Genomic DNA, 19,262 nt, shown 5'->3' on the forward strand with positions numbered 1-19,262 from the left:
ACTTAAAAGAGGAAGAACGGTTGGCTGAACAATGGAAAGTTCAATTACAAAAGATTGTGGTAGGGTTCCTGGGTGGCTCATCTGGTAGAGCATCCAAATGTTGATTTCAGCTCAGGTCACGATCTCGGAGTTGTGAGATCGAACCCTGTGTCAGGTTCCATGCAGAGTCTGCTTGAGTTTCTCTCTCTTTCCCTCTCTCCCTCTCCCCCTCCCCACCCCAAATAAATAAACAAATATAATCTTTTTAAAAAGAAAGAAAAGAAAATGTTGTGGTGCTCAGAGAAAACGACAAGGTATAGAGAAAGAAGCACAGACTGTGGCATTGGCCAGCCCTGGATCCACACCCCAGCTCTTACACCGAAGCTCACTGAGATGTTGGACAGGTACCTTTCGCAAATAGAGCCTCTGTTCTGCCTCCTGTAGAACTGGCAAGTAACAAAGAAACATTCCATGAGGTTGTTTCAAGCATTAAGAAAGAGCACATGTGAAGAGCGCCCAGCTCAGCTCCGGGCTTCGGCGGAGAAGAACAGTCAGCACAAACCAGGTGGAGAAACAGAACTATGGTTCTCACATTGAAATGTGCAACTGAATCAGAAATTTCAGATGTTTGGCCTCGTCTGAAATCAGCAGGTCTGGGACAGGACTTTCAAAATCTGCATTTTCTAAGGAGTCCCCACGTAATGCTGATGCCATTGGGCCAGGACCACTGAGTTAGAGAAATCCTCTGTGAGAAAAGATCAAAGGGGTAAGAGACTTTGTTGGCCCTGGAACACAGGTTCCAGAAGAAGATCACATCTCTCGTTAGAATTATCTTTCCATGAATACACTTCATCATTTTGTGCCCAGAACCTCGGCCACCCTGTTTTCAGAGCAAGCGCTCCCTTGCAACTCTTCCAACTGCATGGCCGGATCCGTGGATGCGGGGGAGGGGGGCCGGGGTGGGGGGCGGGGAGGGTAACTCTGAGTTGCCTGAAGAAGGAGATAAAGGCGCCATCCCCCCCAAACCCATTCTCAATGTTTCCCCCAAGGGCTTTGAGCAAGGGCACCTGGGAAGGTGTCAGTAGCGGGGGCCATGTGGAAGCAACATGGGTTTTTAAAAAAAGTAGAAACTGTCAAAATTTATATATTATTTTAATTTTGTTCTGTCTTTTCAATATTGCATGGCCCAAGTGTTTAATATTTCACATGTTTCTCCCTCTTTTTTTTTTTTCATCTTAAATTACTTTTTATTTTTCTTATTCTTTTCCCTGGCCCAAAAGTACCTTTATTGCTAAAAATGGTAGTTTATAACCCTTTGCCATGGATCAGATTATCTCTGAGCAATTTCTTTTCCCTTTTTTGTTCCTAATTCCTTCCCATTGTATTATTCAGTTATTCCATTCTATTGCATCCATTATTCACTACTTTTTTTTTTTCAAAAATTGATTCTGCAGAAATCGAACACCCTCATTTTTCATTTCTTGGTTGGAGTTACTTTAGAAACTCAACTAGATTATGGCTTCCTAATGCACTAATGCTCTGCTGAGTGCACGTCGCCCAGCATTTTTATAAGTTCTGAATATAAAGTCAAGTCAAACCCTATTCCTTTTCAAGATTCTCCTTTCATATATCGTTTAAGGAAACTGCTCAACCATCTAGCTTGCTTCTACTTAGTCCCTGACTCATTTCCTCACTGCTGAATGCCCCATCATCCTTCCTACATTTATATTTTCAGTCCAGGAAAGGAAAGTTAACCTGACATTTAGTTGCAGGCTGTCACCAAGGCTGTGTTCTGCAGCTGGGACCCGAGGACAGCAGGGACATGAGGATGACGCAGGTCCATACGTTAGTTAGGCATCAACCCTTTTCTCTTCTCTGCACCCAGAGCCAATTACACCTCACCTGCGATCTTTTTCATCAGCAAATTCTCATAATTATTCTCAGCTTCCTTTAACATATGGTGCTTAATCTCTTGCTTTGTGCATAGTAAACACTCAGAACCGTGAATGGAGGAATAACTGAATGGCAAATGAATGGAACACAGACCCAACATAGCCCAGGCCAATCTACTTATCTAGAGACTGTCTTACCATTATGCCCCTTTCCCAGGGGGGTTGGTATTCAGAACTCCTCCAGTTCCCTAAACGTACCATGCCGACTCACGCCTCTGAGCTGCTGCACGGGTCGCTCCCTTCCTATCTGCTTTTTCTGACTAGCACGGCATTCCTTCCTTCTCCAGAAAATCACTCCTGAGCCCCTGCCTGGATTGGAGGGACCCTCATATGTGTGCTGAAAATATCTCAGCTTCTTTGGTCTAAAATAGTATGTACACTGTCTGTTTGTTTGCCCCGCTCCTTTACTAGACTAAGGGCAATTTAAAAGCAGGGGCTTTGGGGCACCTGGGTGGCACAGTCGGTTAAGCGTCTGACTCTTGGTTTTGGCTCAGGGTCATAAGATCGAGCTCCACGTTGGGTTCCACACTCAGTTTGGAGTCCGCTTGAGAATCTCTCTCCTCAGCTCCCCACACACACACTCTCTCTCTCTCTCTCTCAAATAAATATGTAAATCTTTTTTAAAAATAAGTAAACAAAAGCAGGGGCTATGTCTCCTGCATAGTTACAATCCCAGCTCCCACCTTACATTAACACAAGCCTAGGAATTTAATTTCCCACGCAGAACACCAGGAGCTCTCTATCACATAGCCTATTCATTTGTGTTTTTAATAGAGAAAAGTATTCTTCACTGGAATAAGACAATAAAGTAGCTAAATTAACTTTGAGCAATTCCAAATAATACCAAGTAATACCAAGTAATATATGGGTAGTTTAAAAATAAAGTCGTAAAACCCAAAAAAGCAGACACAAAGTGCCATTCACAATAGAACTCGGTGTCTCATTTCTTCACCCTCTTTCCTTCCAGCTGCAGTCCAGTCCAGGGATTCCTTTTTTAAACTTCTTTCCAGCTGTTAAGCAGGTGAACGTACACCTGTCATCACTGCAGTCACGTTTTAAGCGTTCTGAAAAACAACATCTCAACTCTTACAGTGTCAGGACTTAATTTCTCCTTTTTGGTGTGATTTGGCCCTGCCCCCTGCCCCCATCTCTCCGTCTCTCTCTCCCATTTCAGCTTTGCTCCCCCGATCCGAGTTGTCTTTGGATGAACGCACTCTATAGAGAAACCTACGCAGACCCTGGTCCCTTCCCATTCTATTTTGGGCAGACCTCTGTGACTCAACACTGGTTCTTAACTGCAGTCACATCTGATATTAGCTGGGAGAACTTAAAATCTATGGCTGTCGCAGGATCCTTCTTTCTCCAACCCTGTGTAAATCCTACTTTTCCTTCCAGATCTGGCATCCAGTCTGTGTCACTCAGCTAACAAATGTCCTCTTAATTCTTCGAGCATGTATTTTCTGTGTCAATAGAAAACGAGTGCTTGTGTCATACACTTCCCGTGGATAGTTCCTCGGAGGACACGAGTCTTTCTCCTAGCAGGAACTGGAGAAAGGTACTGCAGGGATTCAGGAACTACTGGTTACATTTAATGCACTGTCTCTGGGTTTCCAGCAACACCCTCACTCTCTCCTTGGGATAAATGTTTGGTGAGGTTTGAGAACATTCCACAAGACACAGAAGTTAGTCCTGCACATGACAGTCACTTCCTCCCACGTAGATTGGACTGCGACTCTGGTCTGACCTAGCTGGAGAGCGAAGTGGCCAGTGTTTTCTCCTCCTGCCCTGGGAGATGGCCTCATTACTCTTCATAGAGGAAGCCTTCACGCACTCCCCGGAGCCCAGTCTATTAGCACAGGCAGTGGCCGTAGGGCTGAGAAACGCCTCAGAGTCGCCCCTTCTCCCCATCCCGCCCCGCCCACCCCACAGCGGGAAGGAAGCAGTCCAGCCCTGAGCTGCTGGGCCGGCTGGAGGCCGCGAGAGGGAAGGAGGCCCAGCGAAGGGCGAGGACCCGCCGCCGCCGCCCCGCGCGCTGCAGCGCCCGCGCCCAGTGCAGGTGCTCGAGGGGGGCGTCTGCGAGGATGATTACCCTCATCATGGAAGCTGCCAGACAACTTCAGCATATTCTGTGGCATGTAAACTGCCGAGAAAGAACGCTGTCAGCAGTGTCATTTCTAACGAGGGAGAAACAATATAGGAAAAGGGGTGGGGGGGGGATAAAACCCCACCCACCAGGGCCATATCCTAAATACTCCTTCTGCAGCCCCCTCCCCCCACTCCCTATGGCCCTATGGCCGGAAGGGGCCCCCAGAGGGGTCCTGCTCTAATCACTGACATTGAAAGCTAAGGGTTCTTAACAGTGGAAACCATGAAATTGTCAAGCCCTGGAAATCTACATAGAGGTCCCACAAGCCCAGCTCTTTCCTGACCGCCTTCTTTCCTTTTGTTCACAATTCTCACATACATATTTATCTGGAGAGTGTCTGGTACCATATGCAGTAACTGTTTTTCTTTCTCAGTTTGTTAGTTTTAATTCAGCTATTTCATGGTTAAAAAAAAAAAAAAAAGTTATCTTGGTTCAAGAGAATTTCTAGCCTTAGCAAATGTTTTGAGGTTGCAGAAACTTTGTTTCCTTGAATAAAATTGATAAAGTGGAAGGGATATATTATACACACACGCACACACACATTGGGGACACACATATATTGCCACACATATTGGCATGTGGCAAATTAACAACAGCACAATGCATTCCGTGGTGCAGATGCTCCTTCTGGAAGCCCGTCCGTCCTAAAACCCTCACCCAACACCCCTCTCCCTCCCTGCCCATCTCCATTGAAATCTGGCTTTTCTGTGAGGCTACCACATCCCCTGCTGCCTTTTTAAATGAGTGTGTTCATTCTCCTAAATCCCACATGCCTTGGCGTTTGTCAGGATGTAGGCTTCATATCCTCCTTGTTCCCCAACTGTCTTTCACTCTCTGTCAGCACAAGCGTCCCATGTTAATAGCACTTCTGGAACAAGACACGTTTTCTGCTTATGGTCCTGCTTACGCTGGGGCAGAATGGGAAACCTCCTTCCCTCCATAATTCTCATTCTTTGACGACTCTCAGTTATTCCGGTTCTTGGATTTATGAACTTTGTTTCTCTTCCCTAATATATTATTTTGCTCCTGATCGTATAGTACCATTATGTTTATTCTGGTAACCAAACCACGCCCCTCTTTAAAGAAATGCCGCATTAATTGTCTATGCAAAGGCAGTTGTTGGTTTCTCGTATGCAGCTTTCTGATTACTATTTGAACACAGTCAAAAAAGCAATTGGATTTTTTGTGCATGCCTGATTCCCTTGCACGCATGCTTTTGTCAAAATTTTGACGCAGTGAATACAAGCCTCCTCCACGTGGACCCCAATTGATTAATTAAAGGAGAAATTCATTGCAAAATTGCCAGCAGCTGTTGGCTAGAACAGAGGCTGGGGAGACATACACCAAAAAGGCTACCAGTAGAACAGGACCATTGCTAGAGAATGCATCTGAATTTTGTAGCAAGTGAGTTCTACTTCTCAATCTGAGCCTTTGTTCACTCCATGGACTATTTAGAATATTTTACTTATTTTCACTTTATTTTTTTTTAAAGATTTTATTTATTTATTTGACAGAGAGTAATCACAAGTAGATGGAGAGGCAGGCAGAGAGAGAGAGAGAGGGAAGCAGGCTCCCTGCTGAGCAGAGAGCCCGATGCGGGACTCGATCCCAGGACCCCGAGATCATGACCTGAGCCGAAGGCAGCAGCTTAACCCACTGAGCCACCCAGGCGCCCTTATTTTCACTTTAAAAACAACTCATGCTAAACATTTTTCTTTCTTTCCTTCTTCCCTCCTTCCCTTTGTTCCTTCTTGCCTTCCTCTCTTTCTCCCTTTCTTTCTCTACTTCTCTCTCTCTCTCTTTTTTTTTTTCCTGGACCACAGGTAAAGAAATGCATAGCAAGACACATGATGCACTACCAGAGCACTCTTGTTAGCATGGAAAAGCACACCCAGGAAGGGCAATTCACTTGGTACAAGACCGTGGTCAAGACCTCTGAGGGAGAGAAGGCTAAAACAGCTTCCCCTGCAAGCTCTCTGAGTCCTACAATCCCATATTCTGATTCTGCCAGCAGGGATGGATGGCCATGTGGAATTTCAGATCCATCCCAAAGGGTAGATAAAAGAAGTTTCCAACAAATATCAAGAGCAAACAATGTCAAAAGTATGGGTCTGGGCCATAGGTGTAATCAAAGATCGTGGGGAGGCAGAAGGGGACAAAGTCAGCAAAGGAGGGAGCTACCCAGGAGAAAGGGGTCAGAGTAAAACTCTCTAATAAGTCACAGCAATGACAATTCCTAAAGGTACTTCCTGATTCCCTCACAAAAGCTTAAGTTGAAAGTTTCTCCATCTGCACTGTACCTTGCCAGGAGCTCATAAATCTGGGCTCTGACCTCACCATGATGGAGAGCTCAGCAGGGAGAAGAGGTTGTCCCCTGAGCCGCTGCACACAGCACTGGGGGCCACCTATGAGTCACAGCTTGTGGGAGGTTGGGGAGCATCTGGCCAAGCTCACCTCCCGCCACCACCAACTGGTTTGATTCTATGTTACTTGCGTCTGTTTTAAATGTGCCTGTCTCTCCAACACAGCATCTTTGGAACATCAGGATATTGCATAATGCCTGAGTGGAATCCAAGAACCAAACCACACATGTAGAACTATGAGAAACCACATGTGGGAGAGAAAAATAACCTCAGCTTCAACATTATTTTTCTCCTCAAAGCAGTAAATGTGTTGGAGGCCACGTTGAATGTTTGATACAGACTCAGAAAGGGTGTGGATGTCTGTGCTTATAAACTTGTGCACTAAAAAGGGACTTGAAGTATGTTTTCAAAGTAATCTCAATAGTCGCCATTCATTGAGTGACTACTAAGTATCAGACACATATAAACGTCATCTCTGATTATCCATGGCCATGAGAGGTTATTATTATGCTCATTTTTCTAATTTGAAAAGCTAACTGCTGAAATAAAAAGTGACTCATGAAGGTTCCACACTGATAAAGGGACAAGGTAAGTTTGGACATAGTTTCTTTTGCCAAAGCCTACAGTCCTCCTCATTATGCTTTTTTCCCTATCTTTCTAGAAATGCTTAAAGTGACTAGTGATGATTCCCTACAACTCCATTAAGTAGGTAGGCGGTGTCCTTTTCCTCACGGATCTCATTGATCCTCACCCACAGTGGGTAGGAATTCACCAAACCTGCCCCAAATTTTCCTCAGTTTGCTTGTACGGAGCCCACTAAATATTGTAAATAGAGAAGCCAGCTCACAACTGCACCTTCCAATGGGATCTTTCCTGCCTCCCTTTCTCTTCTTCTTTTTCACTTTGTTCCAACCACAAGGGCTCAGGAATCAGAGATGCCAAGATGAGGGAGAAAAAGCTAGAATGCAGAGGGGAAAAAAAGAAGCCAGTCAAAACCCTTGCCTGGTGATAAACTCTGGGCCTCTAGTCTCTCAAAGAGACCCAGCTCCACATTTTGAGTGGAAAGAGGTTAAATCAAGGTCAGAGACAGGTTTCGTTTGATTGTTATAATACCAGAGTTGATATATTATGAATTTATTTGATATTGTGTTTGAGACTGAATGGGACTACAGGAATTTTTATTACCTACCTAAAAGTGACCAGAAATTACAAATACCAAAGTGAGTAGAATGGAACATGAACTCTCCACAAAATATCTGAGACCCCTTTGGTTAATACCAAACAAGAGTCAATGTGAAAATATTCCAGCGTTTGGGATCTACTTTATCTCTTGGTCAAAGGTTCCTAAAAGACCAAGCAGCATTATATATGTAATGTATATAACGTATATTATATATATATATACATATATATATATATATATGACCTCCACTCACCCAGATCACAGAAAAAGGCATATATATATATGAAAATAATGTATTTTATACATATATATATATATATATATTCTTTCACATATATATGAAAGAATCCACAGCTTTTATCAGAGTCACAAAAAGATTAAAATTATTCCCAAAACAAGAACTTCTGGAAGCCCGTGACAATCTTAGACTTCAGCTTTAAATCCGGTTTACATCTTTAGATACAGTGTTGCCCAGTACCCAGCCAGTCCTATCTCAGAGTGGACCCAAGAGCTGGGACACAGACTGAACCATGCTCCAGAAAGTCCTTTGGATGTGATTCCAGAAACATCTATGGCTTAGCTGGGGAGAAGATAAACATTAGCTTTGAAATTTAGGATATAGTTCTCCAGGTTATAGAAACACCTTCTAAGAACTTGGTGGCTCACTGAAGTCACCCTTATTCTGACTATATTTTGACTCTTTTCAGTGAATTTTGGTATGCATGTTTTCTGAGCCTTTGTGCATATTTTGGCACAAAATGCAAATAACACAACTCATTTGATGTCCTGATCCTCAATCCCTGGCTACTAATCTTCCAAGGCCTTAGCACCTCTGGAGTGTCCACAGCTGGATTAGGTGATGCCTGTTCTGCCTGTTTTAGCTGTTTCTTGGAGTGCCAGGTTTTAACTGAGCTCTACCAATGCCATCACCCAAATCATGGGTACCTTTCCCCCCGGACAACCTATCCCAATTGTCTCCCTAGCCATTACAGCATCAGCCAGCTGACAGTCACAGAAAGTGAGCCATTAGCATCTCAAGCTAGAATTTAAGAAATGCTTTCACAGAACTGCAGAAGATATCATTAATTTGATACACAGCAATGTAATTGGAAAAACATTAACTCTCTTTTAAGAATCAAGCACAAATAATAAAACTGATCTATGGAAGAGATCAATTAATTGCTAGAAATAGTATCTTACAGTCAGTCAGTTCTCAACTATCCATATTTATTAAAAAAAAAAAAGTGGCAGAGAGAATCGAACACGGCAGGTAATTCTTCAATAATTAGTATTTGGCTTTAGAACTCTTTATTTATTTATTTGCATCCAAGTTACCTTGCTAATAATGTTTTGCTTATATTAACATTTAAATGAGGACGCAGCTCCCTAGCGAGCAGCAACTGATTGCGCAGGAAGACAACACGTTGAGAGTAGGGAGGTCAGATAAGAGATTGAAATTTTATTCTGCATTTAACTTTCCAAACTCAAATAACTGAGAATGAGTTCTGATCCCCTTGAACATGACCTTTTCTGAAAGTGCTCCCTGACCTTCCAGTTAAATACCCCTGTGGGTGCCCTACATGTTGTAGTTCTTCACCACACCTACCACACCAGTTGTGATTTATGTGTTCAATCTCTGGTTTCCACACAGGCCCATGAACTCCAAGGAGGCAGAACAGAGTTTGTCTTGTTCTACATTTTATCCCCAACACCTGGGAAGTTCACTGGTACAGTAGTAGGTGCCCAATAAATGTTCATTTACTGAGTGAATAAAATCTGCATCATTCTTTCAAATTATCTAAGAAAAATGAGAAAGATTTATTTAACACTGACACAGAATATGTAATCAGGTCCCCAAGAGAAGGCCTGATCTGGGGATGGGAGCTCCAGAAGCTCAGGGACCCCATTGGTCTTATGACGGCAGTGCCCCAGCGGACAGTGCCTGATACATTGTTCCTGTGCGGCAAGTGTGACCAAGCCAGTGGCCCCACAACCTCCACTCACCCAGATCACAGGTGTTTTTCTCCACTTGAGAAATTAGTGCAGTTGTGTCCTTAGCTGTTGCAGCATTGACCAGCTAACAGTCACAGAAACCGTGTGGGACGATGAATGAGAATAACCAAGAAAAAGTTGCAAGGCAACTTGCATATTTTTCCCACCAAGTCGCAGAGAGACAAAAGGGAAATGTGACAAAATTTTAAAGAGGGTCAGTAAGTCAGAGAGTTAGCATAGCTTTGCCCATCTGGGAACAAACAAAACCTGGTGTTGCTAATGTTTGTGTCTGTGGTAAAGGCATTAGTTCCTGTCTGTCTCTGTCTCTGTCTCTGTCTCTTTCCCTTCCTCCCTCCCTCCCTTAACCCCCTCCTTTCCTTCCACTTTCCTCTCTTCGTCTCCCCCCTCTTCCTCTCTCCTTCCCTGTCTCTGTCTAAAGTGGACCTGAAGTGTGGAAGTCATCCACACTTCAGCTATCTTCCTGGGGCATATCAGGACTTTGGAATCTGTGCAGCCAATCCATCAAAATATTCTGTTTTTAAACTATTTTGTTACTATTCCACCCTAATGTTTCCCTTGTGGTAACCTTGACATCAGAATAAAAGTCATCAGTAGTAGCATAGTCCTGCTCTGGAATCCATCAGGGAGACCTGAGAACAAGCCAATACACCCCTTACAGAGTAAAATGAATGAGCAGGAATCTTCCGTTCATCAAAATGACCTTGGAGACCACCTAGTCTAGTGTCCTCACTTTACAAAGGAGATCGAGGCCCAGAGAGCCAAAGTGACCCTAACATCGCAGAACCCACAGGAGAGGCCAAGAGTCATCTGGCTGAAAAGGGAGACATTTTCTATTGGCAGCGATGCTCTAACTCAACGGACAGCTCCTTCCCCTCAGCATGTAGGTAGACAAGAGTCTTCCCAATACTGGAAGGCTACAGAAAGGTAAAAGCCTTGACCTAGCTTCTCCACTAGCAGCCATCCTAGGTATCCTTCCATAACCAGACTCCTAGAAATAGAATGTGGCACTTACTGGTTCTTTTTTTCTCCCCTCAATCTATGGCCCTCTACAAGCATAGCTATTCCGAATCTCGCCCATCTCCCGCTCTTGTCCAACTGCTAAGAGATTTGTTCCACATTCCAGAACTTAAGTTACTCTACCCTCCTCTAGAAGATATGGCTTCACTTTTCCCCCTGAAGGGTTTTCCAAAAGCCTCGGTAACAATTCTAACCACCTTTCAATTAAGTAAGATGATATTTATTACTCTTAACCTACAGGACCCTTGTTGCCACAGGAATACAATTTCACGTCTGTGTGCATGGAATCCAGCTGACAGGGGACTCAACAGATCAATGGAGTCTTGACAAAATCACCTTCTTCTTCCTGACACCTGAATGGTGCCCTTCTCCATTCATATACAGCCAAGAAAAGTAAGTCAGAGCCTGGTGCCCTAGTGCTGAGCTGACCTATGGATCCTGGATTCATCCCCCAAGTAAGCAATTTCTTTATTCAAGTCAATTTTCTGACTTTTGTAAAAGAGGCAGGATTATCAGTCAAAATGAATCCTGGCCATTATTCATGCTGCTCAAATCACGTGACGTCCTGGCTCTAAAAACTGCCGTGGAGTTAGGATGGAGGGGACAGGTCAGCTACTGACTAGAAAAGTCTAGGCTTTGCTGCTGGTACTGTGACGATCCCCAGCATCCGAGGTGGGCATGGGAGACACAGAAATGTCTCAGCCTGGGCTCCACTGAAAACAGAGCATGGACAGGGGTGCCTAATTTGAAAGGTGGAGTCGTGAGGCAGGGAGAGTTAATGAAAGGAGGAGTGTGACAAGGAAGGTTACAGAGCCACAGCATGTCGCTGCACTGGCCGCTGCTGTACCAGGAGCCTCAAAGACACACAGCTGGTCTCTCAGCAGGTGCAGCTTACTCAGCCACCTGGGATGCCTCCAGGCAGTCTGTGCATCGAAGCTGCTCCAAGCAGTCCCTTCAAGGAGGAAGGAAAGGAATGTCTCTGCACGGCAACATCCCCTCTCTAGTCTCCCAGATCCAACACACAGGAGCTTCGTCCCCCTAGATTCCAAGTCATGTCACCCAGCTTCCTCAGGAGCTGCCGAAGCAGCCCAGCCCACCCAGGCTGGCAGCATCCTACTGCATCCAAGGCCGGAGTGGAGAGAGGAGCCAGAGACCCCCAGAGCTCAGCTGACCAGCCTCAGGCAGCAAAAACTGCACAGACCCGCAAAGGACCAACCGATCTGTCGTGGGGGCAGCTGAGGGCATGGCGAGCAGATGAGGTTTGAGACTCTGATGAGGTGTTTAAGATTGTAGCCTAATGGGGCACCTGGGTGGCTCAGGGGGTTAAAGCCTCTGCCTTCAGCTCAGGTCATGATCCCAGGGTCCTGGGACTGAGCCCCGCATCAGGCTCTCTCCTTGGTGGGGAGCTTGCTTCCCCCTCTCTCTCTGCCTACTTGTGATCTCTCTCTCTCTCTCTCTCTCTCTCTGTCAAATAAATAAATAAATTCTTTAAAAAAAAAAGAAAAGATTGTAGCCTACCACAGGAGCTAGGATTATAACCATATCCAAAACACAGAAGTAGGTCCTCCTTCATCAGCTTTTGCCAAGTGTGTCTGTACTGAGAGCCTGGACTAGGTCGCTAATGGCTAAAGTATAGTAGATATACCAACCTTGGCATTCCAACATCTTAAGTCATATGATACATTCCGCTAGACATAATAGTGGTTCTGTGCATGCCAAACCCTAGAAACAGACCTTGTGATGGACAACAAAGGCCACCAATGAATTCCAAAGCCCCTAAAGCCAGTGGGTACCCTTTAATGTTTACTTAACTTGCCCTCTTTACAATATTTCAACAGCTAAACTTTGATTCAATATGCAACATTTTCCTTCCTTCAGTGCCAAATGCAGATTTCTTCCGATTCTTCTCTTCCTTTTTAGTCTCCTTTGGTGGGTGCTTTTCCTCTGCTAAAACTGGTCTTTCTTGGGTGTCCTTTCTCAGCCGGATGCTCTTTTTCATCTACATGTTCTTTCTGCAGAACCTCACCTAAAACTGCTCCTCTGAGCTAAGAATTCGCACAGCTCCAGACTTCTGAGTAAGACACAGTCCCGGCCATCAATGGGGAAGAAGACAAAAGGTATCGATGATGATGACAGTGTGTAGGAAATACTCTACAGAAACGTGTTTTGAGAGCAGTGCACATGGAAAACACTGAGCCAGAAGAATTTGCTTAAAAGGATTCTGAAGGGATAAGAAAGGAGTTATTCTGAAAGATGAAAGAAGGGAGACAATCTCACACAAAAAGGATCTTACAGAACACGGGCCCAAGACAGTGTGGAGTCAGAGAATAAGCAATGAATCTGAAAGGTGAGCCAAAAAAAATCTATAGAGCCACAACTAGAAAGGGAATCAGGGGAAGGTCATCAAAGGCCTTACATGACGGGCCACAGTGTCTGGATGTCGTCCTGACAGCAGCCGCAAGGCAGGGTCAGCTTTCTGGTTTATAAATATTCCTTTGTGAAGACTGTGGTTTGGAGGAGATGCCAGGGGAGAATGGAGACCAAGTAGGAGACTGTTGCCACACCCCAAGCAAGGCACATGAAACCATCAAGAGTTTGGCAGCAATGATCTTTGTTTTTTCCAACCAAAGACACTTGCATGAGGTAAATCCTGAACTAATTCCAATATTTTTGTCTATAAACTCATGGAATAATGAATTGCTTTTTTGATTCTCCATTGTTGACTTGATTTCTGGATATTGCAGGCAAATGTTCATTCAGGGTTCTCCAGCAACCCTGAGAAATAAAAGCTATTTTGCCACTGCCCAAATCATCTCTTTCTCTAGCATTTTTTTTTTGTTGTTCATTTAAAAAAATAAATGTTTATCGACCATATACATGAGAAAAGTTCCCCTATCAGTTACTGTGAGTCCTAAAGAGAGGACACAATTCCCCGGGAAGTGATATGCCAGCTGGGCACAGTCAGAAAAAGGATCAGCTGTGAAGTGGGTCAAATGAAAGAGGGACCAAGAGAGGAGCTGTGGCAGCGTGACAGTGTGACGTGTATGACTGCAGAAGAAGGACTAAGTAACTGTGTTTGCGAGGTTCGAGTCAGGCTTAAAATGACTAGGACCTCAGGCAGGGACGAGGGGACAGGTATCCCTGACAAAGTCCCAAGGGCCTGACATCACTGTGGAATGGCTAAGTTTGGTCAAAGAGGCAGGTGTATAGAGGAACACAGAAGAAAAAGGAAAATGGTGGACAGGTCAGGAAGACCTTAGGACCCAGACTGAGGCAACAGCAAAGTTGAGCTATTGGAGCAGACATCTTCTGGCGCATATGTGTATCTCCAGGAGGGCATCCCACAAAGCCATTAGCGGCATACTGACTCAGCAAATTATCCCCACAACTGTTTGAACTGAAACAAATTGAATCCATTTTCACATTGACAGCACTGCCTTATTATTAACCCAAAGAAGACAAGAGCTTCCTCACAGGTAGCCACCTTCAGGGCGATTACCTTGGTGCAGCCTCATACTTTCCCAGTTCCCTCATGGTCTCTCAGGGAAACAAGGCAGCTCAAAAGAGCCTACAGTATTGTCTACATGCAGAATCCTTTTAAGTTAGAGGAACTGCCATTACTTTAGACTTTAGAGGCCAGAGCTGCTATTTTATGAAGCCTGTGTGAAGTCAAATTCCCTAATAACGCATCAAGATGTAATCTACTTAAATCCATGGGACCGAAAGCTAAAATGTGCTAGTTAAGAGACAAGTTAAGAGGTTAAACTAACATCCTAAATTAAATTCACTGAGGAGACCTAGAAATAACTTCAAGAGGCTCAATCCCTTTAAGGGAACCCTGAGGAACCCTGCCTGAAAGGTATGGCTACAGAGAAAAAAAGAGAGAGAGAAAGATAACAGAGAACTAGGGACCAAGAACAAAGTCTCTGACTTCAATAAGGGTCAAAACAATATATTCCAAACTGTTTCAGATAGAAAAGGTAATCTGGCGAAAATTAAATAATATCATGTATATTCATAGTTGTGAATCTTTTTTCTTTAAGATTTTATTTATTTATTTTACAGATAGAGATCACAAGTAAGGAGAGAGGCAGAGAGAGAGAGAGGAGGAAGTAGGGTCCCTGCTGAGCAGAGAGCCCAATGTGGGGCTCAATCCCAGGACTCTGGGATCATGACCTGAGCCAAAGGTAGAGGCCTTAACCCACTGAGCCATCCAGGCACCCCAGTTGTGAATCTTTATATAGAAACTTGGCAAGACAGAATCTTTATACAGAAACTTAATTTGGTGGTACAATCTATCTACTTCATCAAATGTTGAGGTGCAAGTCACATTAATTCTTTCATTGTTAATTAATATCTAACCTGGGTTTGTGTCTGCTTTTTTGTTTGTTGTTTTTGTTTTCAAGATTTCTTCATCAGTAAACCATATTATATTCTTATCAGAGAAGAGTCCTTACTAAGTTCAGTTTACTCCTTACTTCCTTCTAATTCTTTCCTCTTCCTGTTTCTCATGTGGCCTCTTATTCCAAAGGCCAAAATGGTGGACAGGAGTCAAATACAAAGGAAGCAGAAAGATACTGTGGTAAGCGTGCTGATAGAAACAGTTCTTATCCTTCCTCACCTCAAAACTAAAGATACCCTGGGGTGCCTGGGTGGCTCAGTCAGTTAAGTGTCTGACTCTTGACCTCAGCTCTGGTCTGGATCTCAGAGTTGTGACCTTGAGCCCTGCGTTGGGCTCCACACAAGGTGTGGAGCCTACTAAAACAAAACAAAACAAAATGAAAAAATAGCGCTGCCTTTACCGTCTGGGATTTGGAATTTAGAGCTACTTTCCCCACCTTTGTTGTCTCCTCCCAGTGGGTTAGTATCATCTCATGTGAGTGCAGAGGATAGAGGATGAGTAAGGTAGACCATGTCCCACACAGCACCCTATTTTTATTTTGGTGTGTAGGAGCCACAGAAGTTCAAGGTTGCTATGTAAGTTTCCCATCGCTGCTGTAACAAATGGCCACAAACTGGACAGCTTAAAAAATAAAAATCATTTTCTCACAGTTCTGCCAGCCAAAAATTCAAAATCAAAGCCACACTCCCTCGGAAGGCTCTAAGGCAGGCTCTGGCTTCTGATGGTTGCTAGTATTTCTAGACTTCCTGGGCTCGTGGCTGCATTGCTCCAATCTCGTCTATGTCTCATCACTGTCCCAGTCTCTGTGTTTTTTCTTCTATTGTCTCAAGTCTTCCTCTGTCTTTCTCTCATAAGGATATTTATCACTGGACTTAGGTCCTACCCCCATAATCCAAGATGATCTTTTCATCTCAAGATCCATAACTTACCTACACCTGCAATGACCCTTTTTCCAAATAAGGTAATATCCACAGATCTCACAAATTAGGACATCCGCATATCTTTTTGGAAGCCACTACTCAAAACATTATAATGTCCACATATAGAGGGGTAACTTTCTTGCTGGCTACCGGTGGCTTGCCTCAGAGAGTCAAACACTCTCCCAAGCCAACCAGTGCCACAAATATTACCCAGAGACTGACTCAGAACACTAGACTGGTTAAATGCATGTCCAAGAAAAGCAAATGGCAGCCTGCTCCTATTTGGGAATTTAAACAGAGGCTGAGAATCATTCAAGGAGTGACTCTTTGAGCAGGAGATAGGGAAACAGCTAGAACACTAGGGTTTAGGTACTTTTTTACATGGCACTTGTCAACTATTACAATATATACAGCCTATTGTTAGTGTGAAGTCTTTTGGAAAGAAATATGCTCAAAATGGTAACATTTTACCTCAAAAAATGATATGGAACCCTTTGCTTTCATGTACATTGCATTTCAAAAGAAGGTAGATATTATGCTGTCTTGTACCAAATGCCCTCAAGATTTTTTTTTTCCTGAAACTGTAATATAAAACATCTTTTTTTCTGGCTCTAATCCAATTTCTCTGAGTGATGTGTAAACCTCACAATTGTTTGTAGCTCTGTGTCAGTATCCATTACTTTTGAATGACCCCTACATTTCACATTCTATGTAACATTTTCCTGTCTTTTCCGGGAATTGCAGAAGAGCCTTCATAGACACACTAATTGCTTGGGACACCCACAGTCCTTTTGAACACTGACGTTTTCTTGGTGAACCAGTAAATACTCTGTTATTTGGAGAGGACATTGTTGCAAAACACTTTTCCTGTATCTTGCTTTCTACTTAAACATCATAATCACACAAGGCTGAGTTACAGCTTCACGTTGCCCATGCATATTGTACTCTTAGCATTTCAGGACCTTCAGAAACAACTCTGTCCATCAAAGTACCAGTAGTGATTTCTTTTGTGGATACATTCATCTTACAGAAAGTGAGCATTACGTTTTAGACAAAAAAGGTTGCAAAAGACCTGTCAAATCTAAATTTTTTAAATGCTTTGTATTACGTTCTTCCAAAACACACCCCACTGCATTGACCTTTAAGCACATTAACCTCTGCAGGAAAATTCCTTAAATCCGTATTATATTCATAAAACCTCTAATTCAGCATTTAGTGGGGAAAATAGATGTAGTTGGTGCTAAAATGTCAGCAAGTCATCCACATCTGACAGTAGATTTGCTGAATGACAAACAACAGCATTAAGTTTGTCTTAAAAGAAAACATAGCACAGCTAAAAACACTGGTAGGTCCAAGGCAAATGTTCAAAAAATAGGCACACCCTAGCGCACCAATATCTGATTTAGAAAGATTCCTACATATGAAGTGTAGGTTGCAATCTGTCACCAGCACCAAGCACCATTCCCTACTCACATCATTTCCCCCAGCCCAGTTGCAGTTTTCTGGTTCTTCCTCATTCCTGGCCACGAGATCAATACCCTAATTTGCCCAGCCCCCTCTCCTCACGCTCCCATGTCTTGCCTGTCACTCCTCACAACTTGATGGATTTTATACAGGTCTTCTTTCTTTTTTTTTTTTTTTTTTTTTTTAACTGAAAAATATTTGACATGTAACATTGTGCAAGTTTAAGGTATTCAACATGTTGCTTTGATACATTTTGATACTGTAACATGACTGTCTTTGGAGCGTTGACTAACACCCCTATCATCACATAATTATCATTTCTTTTTTGTGGTGGGAATAATTAGCATCTAGTCTTCTAGCAAGTTTGATGTTTAGGATACAATATTATTGTCTATAATCACTGTGGTTGCACATTAGATCTCTAGAACGTCTTTATCCAGTAGTTCTTTTCTCTGATGCATGCACACAGCCTTCCCACCCTCCCTCCTCTCCTTCTTCCCAGCTCTCCTTCAACTGCTCCACTGTGACTTCAGAACATTTCCATGCCCTTTTTCCTTTTCCTTACTCTGTTCCATTTATGAGTCAAATAAAATCACTACAGTCATGACTGAGAAGCATTAAGTGTATGGTTCACAACATCATAAAATCAAGAGAAAGGAAATCCACATGTTTAGAAGTGAACTATGGCATAATAAGGGATCAGCATCTCGACCACTGAGCCCTTCAAAACACCCACAAAGGCTTCTTTCTCTAATTTAGCATTATATGTCCCTCTGGTTTGACTGATCAGCTTTAAGGACAGACATTCAAAGTAAATTCAAAACAGTTTCTTACCTATTTTTAACTTTTCTGTTTTATTTACTAGCATTGTATGTATTGTTTCCTATTTTTCAAATGTTAAAGACATAGTCATTTGTTTCACTGTGCTAATAAGACTTGCTAATAAGACTCTGTAAGCTTTCAAATTAGTTCTGTCATATTCGGGATCTTTATCCTAGAAATATACTGAGTCAAGATGCAAATGGATGCCCAAAGAGTGACCCAGTGTATGTCGATGACCACACTACTCAGTGTTTTCCCCGTAGACAAACTTCATCTATTCACTGCTGCATCTAAGACTAAGAGTTGCTCATTTTTGTGTGCAGATTTTTTTGCCACTCAAAACTGAAAGAGTCAATGATTTCAAAGATCCAGAATTCTCTAAGCGCCTTTCAATGTATTTCTTCCCTTCCATGTTTCCACAAGGCAAACCAAATGCTCTGAATCTGCTTAAAAGGGTGATCCCTAGTCAGAAATCTGGGGATTTGGGAGAGGGCAATGTTTGGTTCATCTGGTGACTCTAACATTTCCCATTTTACAGCACATGGGTATATTCAACATTTTTTCATTCACTTAATTTGCTTCTTTGTTGTCTTTCCTACTAAGGAGTAAGCTCTGTAGGAACAGGGACCTTGTCTATCTCCTCTTCACCTGTGTCCCCAGTACCTGGACTGGCATAAAGTTGATAGTTAAGAAACGACTGTTGGGTAAGTAGAACATTTAATTAATCAGTTAAATATTTTGATTATTTAGGTTCTGGTTGGCTTTGTCTTTACTTATTTCATCATTTTAGAAAAGAAAAAGAAGACCTGAGCATGTGTGTATGCTAGATTTAGAATCCTAGAAACTAGAGCTGGAAGAGATCCTAGAAATTGTGCCATTTAAAATATTGATTTTATAGCTGAGGGAATAGGGTAATAGGGAAACAGATTAAGTCATATGATGCCCAAGGCTCATCACAGCTGGGTAATGGCCAAGTTGCTATTCCAGCCATTAAACCTCTG

General features: G+C 43.1%; 1 long non-coding RNA gene across 1 annotated transcript in view; it reads left to right on the forward strand.

Annotated features, from left to right (window-relative positions):
- Window positions 1–12,361: 12,361 nt before the first annotated feature.
- Window positions 12,362–19,262, forward strand: part of LOC116575240 — a 37,224-nt gene continuing 30,323 nt past the window's right edge. Inside the window, exons 1-2 of the long non-coding RNA XR_004279667.1 lie at window positions 12,362–12,438; window positions 18,865–18,965. This is a non-coding gene — a long non-coding RNA (uncharacterized LOC116575240). The remainder of the gene's footprint in view (window positions 12,439–18,864; window positions 18,966–19,262) is intronic.

Source organism: Mustela erminea, chromosome 16 (genome assembly GCF_009829155.1).
Source record: "Mustela erminea isolate mMusErm1 chromosome 16, mMusErm1.Pri, whole genome shotgun sequence".
NCBI lineage: Eukaryota > Metazoa > Chordata > Mammalia > Carnivora > Mustelidae > Mustela > Mustela erminea.